The following is a 17,843-nucleotide window of genomic DNA, read 5'->3' on the forward strand; positions in this document are numbered from 1 at the left end:
TCACTGTTCCATTGCTTGTAATGAGTGTTAAATGTCCCGAATCGCCTTCACGTCTTCGTCTTGACTCCTTTAATCAATGAAAATTCCTATGTGGTGAGTAAACATTATTATAATTAATCAAATTCGATTTGCTGATAAACTAGCTGTAACACATGTGCGAAGTGATAGGTCATATAGAACTAGCTCCATGTACACAAATCTATCTACCTCCTGGTAATTTTAGCGAATCTACAAATAAGGTATATGTTTTAGGGAATAAGACAGTCACGTACTTAAGGGAGACTAGTTATATAATTAGCTGCACCTTTCTGTGGCTGATACTTCTTTTGAAAAGGTGAGAATCCACAATTATACATCTGAGTAATTTTGAAATATGCACCATGGGAAGAAAGCTCACCTTTCTGTGGCTGATACTTCTTTTGATGGAAGGTGAGAATCCACAATTATACATTTGAGTAATCTTGAAATATGTAAAGATGATGATGATGATGATGATGATGATGATGATGATGATGATGACATACCCTGAAATGGTGGCACAACTCGACAACACATCGTAGAAGTGATTGCCCCAGGACAGAATCTGTCTTGTCGCATTATAGTCAGTACTGTCGACGTTAGCATGATCTTGTGGATATAACCAGGCTAGGTTTCATTCCCATATCAATCAAATGAAACAATGTATGCCCATGCATGCCCATTATGGTGTAAGCTTTGCAGCTAAGAGGTCCACTTGTCACATTAACTACACGTCATGATTGGGAGCAGTGTAAGACTACGTTCAGCACTTACCTTCTGCATTGTCAAACTGCCATGGAACTGTACATACAAAAACGGACTTCAATGTACCAACCCCAGTATAGAAACTGTCTGTTTTGTATCACACTTTTCCCTTCACCCGAGCTGCTACTCTCTGCCAGAAGAGTTCCCTAGCGTCCACATCTTGATCGTCTGCCGGCCACACTATGTACGTCTGCGGATCCAGCAGGACCCGGATGCTACTAGACACAAACCTACTTGGGATCTCCTCTTTAAGTATCACAATCAGATTTTCTGTGAGCATAGGAGGTGGAAAACTGGCACCATTCACTTTGGATCGAGTTTAGAGACAGGACAAACAGAACCTCCCTGCTGTCGTCCACACTTTCCACAATGTTGTCAACAATCGCACCTCCAACATCGAAATCTCTCTCGTGCACACAGAGCAAGGTCATGTGTTTCCTCAAGGTTTGGAAGCATATGTTGAATGATCCATGTTGTGCCATCAGGAGAGCACACCACATAGCCGTCGTAGGTGTGACGTTGTTCGTCCAGTATTCGTTGATCATGACGTCGAAACAAGTACATGTAGTACCGTAAGTGCCAACGCCATCTGTACAACAGCGCGCACACCATGAACACGATATGATCAATGGTACGGTTCCCCCAAGAACAGCAATGTAAACTGTTCTCTCCAACAAACAGAATTGTTCCGAGAAGGAAACTTCTTTCAACGATTTATGCAAGTAGTCCCCAGGAGAACTGCATTTGTAGAAATATGGGAATTGCTGAAACTTTCCCGATTAACCCACGAGAGGAGCCAACGAATGGAACAAGTGCAAGAAAATGGGTTGTTGGCCAGATTTACACTTGTTAATGTTGTCCTGTAGTTCCTTGGGAATTGTTTTCTTTTTGTTACCATCAACATAGAAATGTGTAAATTTCGTTAAGTTTTGAAAGAGGCCTTTGTGTAAGAAGATAAGTCGGTTGTTAAAAAGTCTCAGGTAAACTAGATTGTGGAGCTTTACCGGAATAGCATCTGAAACTGACACGAGAGCCACCAAAAGACAAACTTTCTAGTCCTCGAAGATCCTTGAATAACTGCATGAAGAAGCTTCCACTGACACCGTACATGTCACCGAATTATAAGTCCAAGCTTTTCATCCAGATGAACGCTATTCAGGCGGTATACAAACCTAGTTCCTGTCATACTGATGCGTTGGATATTGCTATTATTGAAGGCATAATGCTTGATGAAAAATGTCGATGCTTTAAGATTTAGTAGGAAGATAGTTTTGAGTCTGGATAATTCGGAAAAGGTATTAGTTTCAATCCCTGTTACATGGTTATAACTGAGCCCTAAAAAGTTGATGTATGGTAAACATCTGAACATATGTGGCCTTATTTCCGTCAAAAGGTTGTGGTCTAAGTACAATCTCTTTAACATAGGATAAAAGCTCGAGTTGAAACCACAAAAGGACGGAACCTCTGTGATTCTGTTGCCAGGATGCGATAGACTACTGAGATGCGGCGAATGGCCCCACTTCAAAGACATTATGTTGTTAACCCCTAATTCTATAGCACGTATATTCCTGAGTACTGAAAACGATTCTTGGTTAAATGATTTTTCTCTAGGACCAGATACTTGAGGACGTTACTTCCCATTCTATGAAACATTTCTGCTAAAGTTTGCTTCAACATCATGCCACGTAATGTTAGACTTTGGAGAGGTATGTTATCGAGACCAAGAACCGACGTCGCTAGATCTGTCGAAGTAAGAAGATAATGATCCTGTGAGATCCAAGTGTTTCAGCTCACGCAGCACAGATAAAGCGTCCTCAGAAATGTTCCTTGTTCTGTTCCAAGCAAGAGACAGGATATCCTGTACCAACAGTACCAACAGTGATGTTGGTGAATGCAGCCCTTGATATTTCACGTGAGCTGTTGTCTGTGAAGTTCAACTTAGTAATGTTGTCATATAAAGTTGGAATAAACGTCAGATGACCAAACCCGCAGTTAGCCAACTACCCCAAACACTCACAGATGTGCAGGAAGCAGAATGCGCCATGCTTCCCACTAGTCCATGCGTCTGACCTGCTACATCAGACACGCATCGTGTCGGAGTTGGTAAATACACCGAAACATACCATCACACGGAATGACCGCAACAACCGCAACAGTATGTGGAATATCCCATACTGGAACCTGTGGATGACAGAAGGCATGGTTGTAACAAGTTCCAGGTCCCTTATTCTCGAAACGTTCGTAACCCTAAGTATCCTTAACTTTGACCGTAGCCAGTGTGTTAAGAAAGGGCCTAAGAAGTTCGTAGGGCTACGAATGTTTCGACAATAGGTAGTCAGGTTATGATTAGTCAGGTTATGATTAGCCAGGTTATGATTAGTCAGGTTATGATTAGTGAGGCTATGATTAGTCAGGTTATGATTAGTCAGGTTATGATTAGTCAGGCTATGATTAGTCAGGTTATGATTAGTCAGGTTATGATTAGTCAGGCTATGATTAGTCAGGTTATGATTAGTCAGGTTATGATTAGTCAGGCTATGATTAGTCAGGTTATGATTAGTCAGGCTATGATTAGTCAGGTTATGATTAGCCAGGTTATGATTAGTCAGGCTATGATTAGTCAGGTTATGATTAGCCAGGTTATGATTAGCCAGGTTATGATTAGTCAGGTTATGATTAGTCAGGTTATGATTAGTCAGGTTATGATTAGTCAGGCTATGATTAGTCAGGTTATGATTAGCCAGGTTATGATTAGTCAGGTTATGATTACTCAGGTTATGATTAGTCAGGTTATGATTAGCCAGGTTATGATTAGTCAGGCTATGATTAGTCAGGTTATGATTAGTCAGGTTATGATTAGCCAGGTTATGATTAGTCAGGTTATGATTAGCCAGGTTATGATTAGTCAGGTTATGATTAGTCAGGCTATGATTAGTCAGGTTATGATTAGCCAGGTTATGATTAGTCAGGCTATGATTAGTCAGGTTATGATTAGTCAGGTTATGATTAGCCAGGTTATGATTAGTCAGGTTATGATTAGCCAGGTTATGATTAGTCAGGTTATGATTAGTCAGGTTATGATTAGTCAGGTTATGATTAGTCAGGCTATGATTAGTCAGGTTATGATTAGCCAGGTTATGATTAGTCAGGTTATGATTAGTCAGGTTATGATTAGCCAGGTTATGATTAGCCAGCTATACCACACACATGAAACGTATAATTTTCTGTCAGTGTTCGGTAGTCACCATTGTTGACTGCCTCTGATAAACATGAATGAAATGAAATGCAAAAATCAGTCTTTCAGAAAAGTATTTAATGGATAACAAGAAAAACGGCGCAGCTAGTGATTTAAGATCACATGAATGACACTGGGGTTCACTACCCAGTATTCGATAACCAATGCAGAATCGACTGTGAGCTTTTAGGACAGCACATATTATCCACTGTCGGATGTGGCCACCTCTAGCACTGATGCAAGCCCGAACCCTAACTGGCATTTCTTTTGTCCGCTAGTTTACATACGGTGCAGTAGATACATACGATTTCACAGCTTACAGCAGTTCTATTTTAATCAATGTCGGTTCCCGGGTCATTAGAATGTGTAACTTTAACAGGAAAACTCCTAGGATACGATAGTTGGTAACGCATCTCCTCGAGAGAATCCAGAGCGTGGCTCGTTGTTTATCATACAGGTTTGTGTGAACGTGATAGATATGTGGTAACGACGTCGACGGGTTTCTTACTATTGTGAGCAGTGTGTAACAACATTTCTTGGATGTAGCATTTGGAAAGTTTCGTTTCGCAATTTCTTCCTTATCATTAGTATCCTCCTTATCATTATATATCCTCCGCATAAGATCAGCATCAATACAGAGGTGAACACTGAAGAGATGACTGTGTGTGAGTTGGGAGCTCAAGCAGTAAGCGGTGCACGATCCAACCCGAGTGAGTGAGTTTAGTTTTATGCCGCACTCAGCAATATTCCAGCTATATGGCGGCGGTCTGTAAATAATCGAATCTGGACCGGACAATCCAGTGATCAACAACATCTGCTCATTTGGGAACCGATGACATGTGTCAACCAAGTCAGCGAGCGTGACCATCCGATCCCGTTAGTCGCCTCTTATGACACGCATGGTCGCCTTTTACGGCCAGCATGGGTTGCTGAAGGCCTATTCTACCTCTTCACGGGTCTCGATCTAACCCGAAGCGGGTTGATGTGGCGCTGTAACCTGTAACCCGAACCTGCACGTGGCAGCCACCTACATGTACAAAGTATCGGACTGTCCCCTTGGTGCCCACATATCACTTCTCTGCTAATCGTCTTTGTATTTGTTCGGTTTACATTTGTCGTCTGTTAACGGTACAACTGTCAGTCAAACGCTGAAGGGCCAGAAAATATGAAACTGGATTGCGACACAACCAAACGTGGTCAGTAGAGAAGCAATAAGCAGGGACCAAATCTGTACATCGAGAAAACCGTACGCTCGACACATCAACGTTCACAACATCGTGCTTGCCTTTGTACTTTCACTTTAGGAAGAGTTCCACCCGTATCCCCCATCCCTATCAAAAGCCAATATTACAAACTGACATGCATACCTCACCCTAAATAAACATTAAGTAAACTAGAACGGGCATAAAAAAATCCAAAACAATCACTGAAGTTATTTCACTATTGGAATATTACACCAGGGAAGGTGGAAATATTCTATGTAAAAAGAAGGGGTACGGACGGAGCTCTTTCCAGATGTGGAACCCTGATTTTGACATATGTACCATGCAGATTGTCACCAAGTGAACAAATTAAATTGGAACACTTCCCATGACCTTATTAAATCTCTTCTGTGAGTGACATTTAGAAGCTGGAATGAAGAGCAACAACTATTTATGGATAGACAGCTTCTTAATTGCAATATTATTGTCCATGTTTTCCCAAATTGTATACTCTCGGACAAAGAAACTAAACATAATGTCTTGGAGTATATTTATTGCTTAGTTACAGTAAATTCACCACTTTACAAAGTCCCAATACAAGATATCCAGAAATTGTTTGGTAAAAGCAGAGAGGGTTATTAAAGCCACTTGATCAGAGAAGGACGTGACGTTGCAAGATCTCTTCTCTATAGTGAACTTTTCTTCAATGCACTTGCCGTGTGCACAAAAGCTGCCATTGTGATGGATGCTTGCCCACACCAAGACACTTCCACAGCCAAATCTGTCCACCGACACAGTTACAGGCGCAACATTCATCCCGACGTTTGTATGAACATGAGCGTCCTTCAGCAAGACCGAGAAGAAACGGAGACTCTCACCCGGCTTCCCGTAGCCGATTGTACATTGTCTGGTCGGCGTTTCGGTGCAGTTCAGGGATTTGAGTTGTCGTGGATGTTGCGGTCATGGTGTGTGAAAGAAGATGTCTGAGTTGGATGTAGTGATTGTGGGCGATAGTGGTAGTTAGAGAGACTGTTAAAGGATTCAGTACGGTTGGTGGTTCATGACAGGTCACGATCAACTGCTTCATCACGGCTCTTTAATAGCAGAGAGCTGTGTGAGAGCTGATTTTGTTAATGGGTATAAACATAGAAGGAGGGAAATGTATAAATGGAATTTTATACCTGAAAGCAATCAAATCAATGACAAATTTTCATTTGCCAACGGCTGTAGTCACACATCGCTAGAAGAACACAATTTCTCACTCAATCACACTTCACACCGTTGGAAATGTCATTTCTTTGCGAGTCCAGGTGTAGTATATATACATTATATAGCCTTACATTCCTTCATTTACGAGAACTATCTTATTTCTCTAGTTGCTGAGCTCTGAGGATTTTTGTTCGTCACAGACAGTCAAGAATATGTAATTCAAAGTGGATATTTCAGTGTTTCCTGCTTAGATTATTGAATAGTCCTTTCAACTATCATTTCCTGAGGAAAATGCAGAAATAGTGTGCTTGTCCCATTCGTGTAATTTTGGAGTGTCGGAGACGCTTTTAAGGTTTGGTACCATTGAGAAGAATTCAGATTATGTTTTCAGATCAGTCCCCATACGTTTTGTCCCTCTTTCATAGGTCGTGGTGTTAAAGCGAACCTCAAGCCAACCACAAATCTTGATAGATCTGGCAACAGATCGGTTATGGCTATACTGGCATCCTTGGTTGTGTGCTCGGCCTTTTTCTTTCAAGACGAAAAGTATCGTGGTCGCCGTGCACAAATCATCACATCCGATTTCCAAGTACCCCTTGGTTCGTATTTAATAAGAGTACATATGCCATACACGAACACGCTCCCACAATCTCACACGCAGAAATAAGTATCCACAGATTGCATATCTGCTGTACGTCTTCATTGTAAAAGGTCTGTATTTCAAGAATAGTAAAGGTGAAAAGAGATAGGCTCTCTAAGGGTGGCTTATGCCATTCAAAGAGGTATGAGACTGATGGGAGCCAAACAACAGTCATAATGCAAGGGTACTGAACTGTACACGTGGTACCATCATCAGGCTGTTCCAGCATTGCTGGCAGTTTGGTAGCACACAAGTCAGACCATGGTTAGACAGACCAGGTGAGACGACCCCGCAAGAAGACAGCCATCTACGTACTCTTCATCTGTGGGATCGACTCATCACGGCAACGGAAACGACGGCAACGGCTCTAGGACATGTGATCAGTCGACGCACCTTGCTATGACGTCTACATGCAGCAGGCATCAGAGCTCGACGTTCTCTGGGTGGATAGGCACTGACACAGGAACAACGTCGTCCTAGGTTACGGATGGCAAGGACTGTAAGTGACTGACTGGCACCAGTTGGTAGCGAGTCGTTCACCATGTTCCATAATGATGATCGGGTGCGAGTATACCGTCGTCATGGGGAGGAATTTAAGGGATCAACGTACACGATTGCTTGTTATACGTGGAAACTTGGACGGTCAGGGATACAGTGGTGACATTCTTCAACCCGTGGCAGTACCATTTCTTCATAGGGAACAGGAAACACTTCTACAGCATGAACAACGCCAGCGCGAATTGTCAAGAACTTCTTGAACACCCAGAATACCCAAGTGCTTCCACGGTCACCCGAATCGCCAGGTGAGAAGACTACCACGGCGCCCTAGCGAACCGACAAGAACTTGCAGAGGCACTCAGACACGAGTGGAATCCGAATGACGTCATTCGTCGGCTGACGACATTGAAAAGACGGCGAGTATTGCTACTAGCAGTGGTTACACTCGTTACTAAGGAAGTGTATGCGTGAAGAGAGACTTGTAATGATGTGACCACCATCAACTGATTGAGGCATTTCATGTGACCAAATTGTACTGATTGTAGCATCTGATATGACCAATTAGTACTGGTTGCAGCATATCTGATGTGACCAAACTGTACTGATTGTACCATCTGATGTGACCACCATCAACTGATTGTGGCATTTCATGTTACCAAAATGCACTGATAGTAGAGTCAGGTGTGCCCAAACTGTTCGTATTGTAGATTCAGACCACCAAGCACTGATTGTAGATTCAGATGTAACCACCAAGCACTGATTGTAGTCAGATGTAACCACCAAGCACTGAGTGTAGAGTCAGATGCGACCACCAAGCACTGATTGTAGAGTCAGATGTGACCACCAAGCACTGATTGTAGAGTCAGATGTGATCATCCCGGACAGTTTGTAGCATCTGATGTGAACAAATTGTACAGTAACTGATTATAGTTAGTAAGTAAAATGTAAGAAATAAGTAAAGGATCACATGTACTTTCATGCATTCCCTTATGCGTTTCCATGAGTATGTATACTGGGCCTTTCTCAGGAACACCCTCAGTCCGTCGATTTGATGACATCAGCCACACAGTGTAGCAGTTGCTAGTGGTTACATTTACAGAGTTTGCGTCCGTGACGGTGCCTGTGTACGTCGCCGAGGCTGCCCCTTCAGACATCCGTGGACGTCTTGTCACCCTGAACCAGCTCTTCATCACCATAGGCATCGTCGTCTCCGCCCTCATTGCGGGCGCTTTCAGTCTCGTCAAACCAGAAGGATGGCGGTACGTCCGGCATGCGTCATTGATGTTGATCCTGGGGACTCAGGACTTCGAAATGACAAACCTCTGTTGGTCTTACGAGTAGGGACCCTTGAAGATCCGGGATAGAATAGGCCTTCAGCAACCCATGCTTGACATAAGAGGCGACTATGGTGGCCCTAAGAGGCGACTAACCGTTGTCAGGCTCGCTCACTTGGTTGACGCATGTCATCGGGTCCCAATTGCGCAGATCGATGGTCATGCTGTTGATCACTGGATTGTCTGGTCCAGACTAGATTATTTACAGACCGCAGTCATTTGGCTGGAATATTGCTGATTACGGCGTAAAACTAAACTCACTCACTCACTTTAGATAGGGTCTTCATGCGCGTTATAGGACACCAACACCCTGAATAATTGTTCATCGTACAAAGCACTGGGTTGTTTCTTCAGACTGCCGTCACAGCTGGAATATTGCTGAGGTTGGAGTCACACAAATACACAAATATTACATACTGAAATTTAGATCAACAAATATCGGAAATATTTAAAACGTAATGCTCCGTATCAGATACTAACTGGATAGAAGATCGCATTCTAATTTTATCGTTAATAACTGTAACTAAAGCTGATGATAATGATGAAGAAACAAGTGTTCGTGATGTAGTCGGAATTTTCTGATTGTGGAACTAGTTTTTCCATTTGATTTCATTCATTACACACAGTCCACAGACATATGCTTGGCCTGGCAGGACTGCCGGGGGTCATCCAGTTCGTGGCGTTCTTCTTTCTCCCCGAATCTCCCCGCTGGCTGGTGGACAAGGGCAGGTTGGACGAAGCGAGGGCCTTGTTACAGAAGATCCGAGGCACAGATAACGTTCACACAGAGCTGCACGAGATTCAACAAAACATCGAGACTGATAGGAGGAACTCCTCTGGAGGTAAGGGCAGAAACTAGAGGCTAGGGTAGGGAACAGGCAGAAGTCGTATGTAGATGAGTAGAGAGTATCAGCTGATTTGACAGAGAGTTTTCTACAGATGTTAGGGAGAGAGGATAGGCCTGATTCACTGGAGACGGGGTCTGACAATGTTAACAGAGGGTAGGAATGAAGTACAAACGATAAGTACATAAAAATAGGAAAGGAAAAAGATTTTCCAGTGAGCTAGTGGAGAATTGAGTGGATAGTGTTGATGAACAGTTGGACTCTCAAGATAGAAATGGCAGGATAAATAGAACAGACTTCGGTAAGAGGATAGGTAATCGAGCAGTACCAGCAACTCTGTGGTATCAACACAGTCATGTGAGTAGAGAAACAGTTCTGTAGAAGGAAGTAAATAGGTTTATAAAGAGGTCACACACATACACACACACAGAGCAGGCACCCGTGGCGAACCACCTCCACGTGGTGGGTGCTGGGTAACGCCAAGAGCTCGCCGACACCCCCGTTGTGGACCCGGGGGGATATTTGGTTCACCAACCCGTTTGCCGTGGGTTGCGGCCCTGTGTCGGTGGAGGACGGGAGTCTGGGGGTTGAGGGCATTGGGAGCCTGTAATCGTGTTCCCTTTGCTCAACACACTCCTTTGACCCTTACTTCACCTAGACGGGTGGTCGAATGGGCCCGGTTCGACCAATCGGCTGGTCATGTCGAGCCCTGTGCATTATCTGTATTTGCACGACTTATATTTTTAAACCGTATTGTTAAATTTAGGCCTTGGCTCTTTTGATTTCTCAAACACTCCACTCGATTTGACATATATCTTCTTTAATAGGCCTAGAGCCTAAATGCCCAGAAGGCGATGGCTCATGGGCCAATCTGGTAGGATTGATCTTTTCAAGATTTTTCCTACTTGAGTATACCCTCCTGGTATCCCTGGTGTCGTCTGTTGGAGATCCACAGACATGTGACATCGTCCTTGTTGACACTCCGTGGTGGGTGGGGAGCTAGGAGGGTGAATTATATCCATTATGATCATGGCACCCCCACTTAAAAAACGATCGCATGAGTCTGATGATTCACTCTCTTCGGACGATGAGGCTCCAACAGTTTTAATCAACCCTGACAATTGGTCTCGTTTCCTTATCATGTCTTCAGTGGATAATGGCCCTCTGAAACTTAATCCCTTTGCCATTGCGAAGGGCATTGAAGGTTTAGCAGGCGAAGTACAAGGAGTTACAAAACTACGTTCCGGTTCTTTACTTATCGAATGCAAAAAACAGATACAATCCAAAATTCTGCTCTCGACGAAGTCACTTGCAAATGTCCCTGTGACGGTCTCTCCACACAGGACATTAAACACCAGTAAAGGCATTGTCCGTGATGCTGGACATTGCCTTTCGGACATGACAGAAACTGACATAGTGACAGAGTTACATGCCCAAGGGGTGACAGATGTTAAACGTTTCACTGTCAGAAAGAATAATGAAATAATTAAAACAAACACTTATCTGTTGACATTTTGCGTTCCAAACCATCCCAAATCACTGAAGGCTGGTTACTTTCATCTCAGGGTTGAGACGTTCATTCCTAACCCCTTGAGGTGTTACAAATGCCAAAAGTATTGTCATGGCTCCAAGTCATGCCATAATCCACCAGCGTGTCATCGTTGTGCCGGAAATTGCGAAGATGGTAATCTGTGTAACAAAAGCCCTGTTTGTGTCAATTGTTCTGGTAACCATCCATCATCTTCTAAGGACTGTCCAACTTGGAAGCTGCAGTCTAAAATTTCCAGAGTAAAACATGAACAGAAGATTACATTTGCTGAAGCAAAGAAGATTGTGCTTGCACAAGAACAGCCTGGTCAGACATATTCCACCGCGGTTTCCGCTTCTCTTCAGGGATACCAATCTAAACATTTTTCATGTAACTCTGTCAGTTGTCAAACTGACTACACTTGGACAAGGACATCAGCACCTACTTTATTACCTGCCGAAGTCCAGGTGAGGCCTCAAAAACAGAATTCAAGTTCACAAACGATGTCTTCTTTACAAACGGACACGGTATCTTGTAATATGGACCCAACTACATCACAGAGACTATCATCAAAGTCAGATCAACGAGCCAAATCAGACAAAAATGTCAAACAAACTGCACAAAACAAACACAACCCGTCCACTGAAACTGTCAAAAAGTGTCACAGTGGCAGAGCTCCGAAGGGAGCGGATAATCCTGTTAAACTCTTTAACAAGTTTGGATCCCTTGAGGACATGGACGTGTCCGACCATAGCCATGGTAGGACACATAGCTTGTCTCCCTCAAGGAAGTTGAGGGGTAGATCACCCGTCCATCCTCCGAAGAAATGATATCCTCGCCTATCATACAATGGAACTGTAGAGGACTTAAAACCAATTTGACTGATTTACAATTATTAGTCCAAGATTTTAAACCGTCAGCGTTGTGCTTACAGGAAACCCATCTGAAACAGACAGATAATTTTGATCTCCGTCAATTTAATACATACCACTGTTTTTCTCCTCGAGGGGATAAGGCTTCTGGTGGAGCATCTATCCTGGTGAGAAACAATGTTATTCATAGCACAGTACCCCTTAAAACAAATCTCCAAGTCATTGCAGTACGACTTACATTACAGGTTGCTTTTACTCTATGCTCTTTGTACATACCGCCAACATCACCTTGTCAACTGTCTGATCTTCAAGCTCTTTATGATCAATTACCTAAACCTTGTTTAATCATGGGGGATTTAAATGGCCACAACCCACTCTGGGGTAGTACTAATACTAACACCAAAGGTAAATTGCTGGAAGATTTCATCTCGAATAACGATTTATGCATTTATAATGATGGTTCACATACATATTTACATCCTGGCACAGGAACATATTCAGCTCTTGACTTGTCTATTACTGACTCTAACCTACTGAATGAATTTGAATGGTCTGTCCACGACGACCTCTGTGGAAGTGACCACTTCCCAACAATCTTAAATCCTGTAAATCCATCTGATGTTCCTCCTTCGTCAAGATGGAATTTTAAAAAGGCTAACTGGTCTTTATATGAAGCTATTTGTGCTGCTAAACTCAAACCTCAACTTTTTCATGATATTCCTGATGCCATAAAATGCTTTTCAGATGAACTAAAGAGCATAGCTGACGAATGTATTCCTAAGTCCTCTGCAGTTCCTCACATCCGAAAACCATGGTTCAACAATGATTGCAAACAAGCTAGGAAGGCACGGAAGAAAGCTGAACATTATTTCCGTCGCCATCCTATGGTCCACAATTTAGACAAATTTAAAATTTTAAATGCTAAAGCAAGACGTACTTTCAAGCAAAGCAAACGCCAGTCTTGGCGAAATTATGTATCCAAACTTAATTCACGTACTCCGATATCAAAGGTGTGGAATATGATCCAGAAAATTAAGGGTAAGGGATCCAAATGTAGCATCCACCATCTTAAAGACGGAAACCAGTTATTGACTAATAAATCTGATATTGCAAATAAACTTGGTGAGACGTTGGCCAAACATTCTTCTTCTTCTAATTATGTACCTGAATTCCAACAATACCAAAACCAGCAAGAAAAGAAGGCTATAAATTTCAGTTCAGATAATGGGGAAGATTACAACGAAACTTTTTCCATACATGAGCTTCATACTGCACTTGACCAGGCTCATGATACTGCTACAGGAGCTGATAACATACATTATCAACTTCTGAAGCACTTACCAGAATCCTGTTTAGAGACCCTTTTAAATATTTTTGATAATATTTGGACTTCTGGGAAGTTTCCGTCCTCATGGCGTGATGCTATAATTGTTCCAATTCCTAAACCTGGGCGTGATCATACGGATCCTTCCAATTATAGGCCCATTTCACTAACTAGCTGTGTTTGCAAAACCATGGAACGCATGATAAATAATCGACTTGTCTGGTACTTGGAAACAAATAACCTTATAACAGATATACAATGTGGTTTCCGTAAAAACAGAAGTACTGTCGATCACCTCGTGCGTTTGGAATCATTTGTTAAAAACGCACTAATTAATAAACAACACGCTGTGTCTATCTTTTTTGATCTTGAGAAGGCATATGACACTACGTGGAAATATGGCATTTTAAGAGATTTACATGACTTCGGTTTACGAGGTCGTTTACCTCAATTCATTTCCAACTTTTTAAATGACAGACAGTTTCAAGTCCGAGTGGGTTCTACCCTGTCTGATCATTACAATCAGGATCAGGGTGTTCCACAAGGCAGTATTTTATCCGTCACTTTATTTAGCATTAAAATCAACAGTTTATCTAAGGTTTTAAATGATTCAATTGATGGATCACTCTTTGTGGATGATTTTAATATTTCTTGTCGTGGTAAAAATATGCATACAATTGAACGACAACTGCAGTTATGTTTAAATAGAATAAATAAGTGGTGTCTTGAAAACGGATTTAAATTTTCTAAATCCAAAACTAACTGTATACACTTCTGTAGAAAATATATACCTCATAAGGACCCAGAGCTAACCTTAAATGGCACTCTCATCAAAGTTGTAAAGGAGGCCAAGTTCTTGGGCCTAATCTTTGACTCCCATTTAACTTTTCTGCCGCACATTAAATCTCTTAAAGCCAAATGCCTGAAGGCACTCGATTTGTTGAAAGTTGTTTCCAACTCAAAGTGGGGAGGGGATCAGGCGACCCTCTTACACCTATATCGATCATTAGTCCGTTCTAAACTTGACTATGGTTCCATCGTATATGGTGGAGCATGCAAAAGCAACCTGAAACTTCTTGATTCTGTCCATCACCAAGGTTTAAGACTTTGTCTTGGTTCCTTTAGTACTTCACCTGTTGACAGTCTCTACGTCGAGGCTGATGAGCCATCTCTTGACCAACGCCGTATAAAACTAACTTTACAGTACATCACAAAACTGTATTCCAATCAGTCAAACCCTGCATATAACTGTGTCTTCAATCCTCTTCATGAGGATGCTTACAACAAGAAATCTTCTCTTGTTCCGCCACTTGGACTCAGAATTAAGCCGTTTATTACTGCTGCCGGCATTGCGCTGGAAAATATAGCACCTTTTCGTTTTCTTTCTTCACCCCATTGGCAACTGGTTAGACCACAGATCGATCTAACATTAACATCATTTAAAAAATCAGAAACTAATGTCTTACAATATAAGCAAGAATATCACCAATTAAAAAGTAAATATAACAATTACAAATCCTTATTTACAGATGGGTCCAAGGACGGTGGCGCAGTAGCTTGTGCCACTGTCATTGGATCCAGAACAATCTCTTCTAGATTACCTGATAACAGCTCTATTTTTACTGCAGAAGCAAACGCCATATTAACTGCTCTTAAATATGTTCAAAGACACCCTAAACATAAACAGTATATGATCTATTCAGACTCTCTCTCTTGCCTTCAGGCTATTAAAAATATTTCTTGTAAACATCCACTTTTAATTGAAATTATTGAATTGTACAATAATCTTGCTACTGGCCAGTGCGACATTGTTCTTTGTTGGTTACCTAGTCACGTTGGCATTTCTGGTAACACAGTGGCCGATCTTGCTGCTAAAGCAGCACTCAACAAATCTGTGACACTACTTCTTATTCCATACTCAGATTATAAAGTTGCAATAAGATCTTAAATCCGTGATCTGATGCAGAAGAAGTGGGACAGCCAAGTGGGTATAAATAAATTACATGAAATAAAACCTTATATCGGTTATACTTACTTGGGTTGTCAGTCCAGATTTGAGGAGGTCATTATGCGACGATGTCGCATTGGCCATACGAGGTATACTCACGAGTATCTATTAAAAGGTGAAGATCCTCCGTTTTGTATCCCTTGTGGTGAAAGAATCACAGTCAAGCATGTCCTGCTTGACTGTGTTGAATATTCCATCACAAGGGATAAATATTTTATTTCACGAACTTTGAAGGATCTTTTTATTTCTGTTAGCTCTCATTTAATTATTGCATTTTAAAAAGAATTAGATTTGCTAAATGAATTGTAAATAGATAAATATTTTATGCTTGGCAGTTTGAATTAGTAACTTAGAGTGTTAGTGGCTGTATCCTCGAGGGGGGTTAAAGCACTGTAAAATTATTGTCCTCCTGAGAGGGTACGTAAGTCCCAAAACATTTGAAGTGAAATTTGATCTTCCATTTTGTCTTAGCCGTAGAATATGTGTCATTTTAATTTGTGGCTAATCTTGCTTACAATCACCAGCAGCTGAGGGGATGATGTAAATCCAGCTAGGGACCATGCAGGTAGCAGAAGTACTGTAAGTCCCCATGGCCCCTAGTATGGTGATCTACCTTCAGTTGTTGGTGATCTATATAGCCTGTTTTTATATTGTATTGTCTGAATAGGAATATTTGTTTTAACTTTTCACGCTAGTTTTATTTCTTATTGTGATTTTTTCTAGTTGTTTTACTGTCCGTCGTCGACAGGTTTTTATCATATACATTCCTTTTTTAAGAATGCTCTCGTCACGATATGGCTGCAATAGTGCCGATGTGACGTTAAATGTTAACTCACTCACTCACTCACTCCTACATTCATGCACACCTCTCTTCTCTTACATGTTGTCCATCTGTACACCTGTATTAATCCCCTCTGTTCTCTCTTTACACAGTCTCCATCACGTATTAATCCCCTCTGTTCTCTCTTTACACAGTCTCCACCATGTATTAATCGCCTCTGTTCTCTCTTTACACAGTCACCACCATGTATTTATCGCCTCTGTTCCCTCTTTACACAGTCTCCACCATTTATTAATCCCCTCTGTTCTCTCTTTAGACAGTCTCCACCATGTATTAATCCCCTCTGTTCTCTCTTTACACAGTCTATGCGAGGATTTTATCAACAACAACAAGTGTGGTTATTGTTTTGAAACAAACTCAGGAGGGCCAGGCGGCACTTGTCTTGCGCCGTCTCACTTTGATACACAGAAGGAGACAGATTCCGACTTTGGTCGACGAAATGACACCGCCAACAGCAACTTCACCTACACCGTCGGGTACTGTCCCACAGACTATGCCTGGATGGCAGTTCTCGGTTTGACACTCTTTTTACTGGGATTTGCCCCAGGTGAGTGCGTTTTTGTGAGGGCTCTTTTTCGTGGCATTCTTTTTTTCATCAGAGTGCTCTGAACAGTGGGTTGTGTTTGGTACTGGGAGAATGCATTTCGATTGATGTAAACATTATTTCAACTTTCCGCAAGAGGGACCTAACCTGTGACTAAAACTGATTAACCGACATATTGTTGCAAGCGGGCATTGTGTCGGCATAAATTGTCACTTTACATGTCGGTATTGATGCTTTCAAACGCTTCTTCTCCAGGTTTAGGACCAATGCCTTGGACGATAAATTCAGAAATATTGCCCCTCTGGGCACGTGGAACCTGCATTGCCAGGACAACAGCTGTAAACTGGATATGTAATCTCATAGTGTCTTTCACCTTCCTCACACTCACTGAAACCATAACAAAATACGGTAAGACAACAGCAGTTATTGCCACACGTAATAGCCGCCAGTAGCATCAACCGAAATCCTCATCAGTGATAACTGTAACGTCCACTGACTCATAGTGAACACCTGATGGACGCATCACGCTGGTGTTTGTGCCGGAAACGAAAGGGAAGACGCTAGAGGAGGTGGAAATGTTGTTCATGACGCCGTCGAAAAGAGACGAATACCGGCCACAGAGTCAACAGTCCGCGGAGAAATATGCATACACTAACACCCAGATGTAGTGGGTAGCAGGGGCAAGGGTAGAATGAGGGTACCAGGAAGGTACATACAGGGTACATGTGGATTACTACAGGTGTTGAGAGACTATTGGAATGGGAAAGAGTAAGTGTGGGTGCTTACACACGTTTTCCATACCAGCAAATTCATCAAAATCAAAACATCGTTCAGATCTCGCTCAGATTTCATTGCTGTTTATAGGCATCTCGTCTAGCTTATAGTTTCAGTTTTCACCATTGAAAATACAATATGTTTTATCTCATACTTAAATCATTCATGAACGAAGATAAATTTCATTTCACACAATCGTCTCAGAT

General features: G+C 42.0%; 2 pseudogenes; one reads left to right on the forward strand and one right to left on the reverse strand.

Moving 5' to 3' along the window:
• Positions 1–1,031: 1,031 nt before the first annotated feature.
• LOC137297372 (carboxypeptidase N subunit 2-like) lies at positions 1,032–2,984 on the reverse strand (annotated as a pseudogene).
• Positions 2,985–7,620: 4,636 nt separating this feature from the next.
• On the forward strand, positions 7,621–17,538 carry LOC137297373 (proton myo-inositol cotransporter-like; annotated as a pseudogene).
• Positions 17,539–17,843: the final 305 nt, after the last annotated feature.

Source organism: Haliotis asinina, chromosome 9 (assembly GCF_037392515.1).
Source record: "Haliotis asinina isolate JCU_RB_2024 chromosome 9, JCU_Hal_asi_v2, whole genome shotgun sequence".
Classification (NCBI taxonomy): Eukaryota; Metazoa; Mollusca; class Gastropoda; order Lepetellida; family Haliotidae; genus Haliotis; species Haliotis asinina.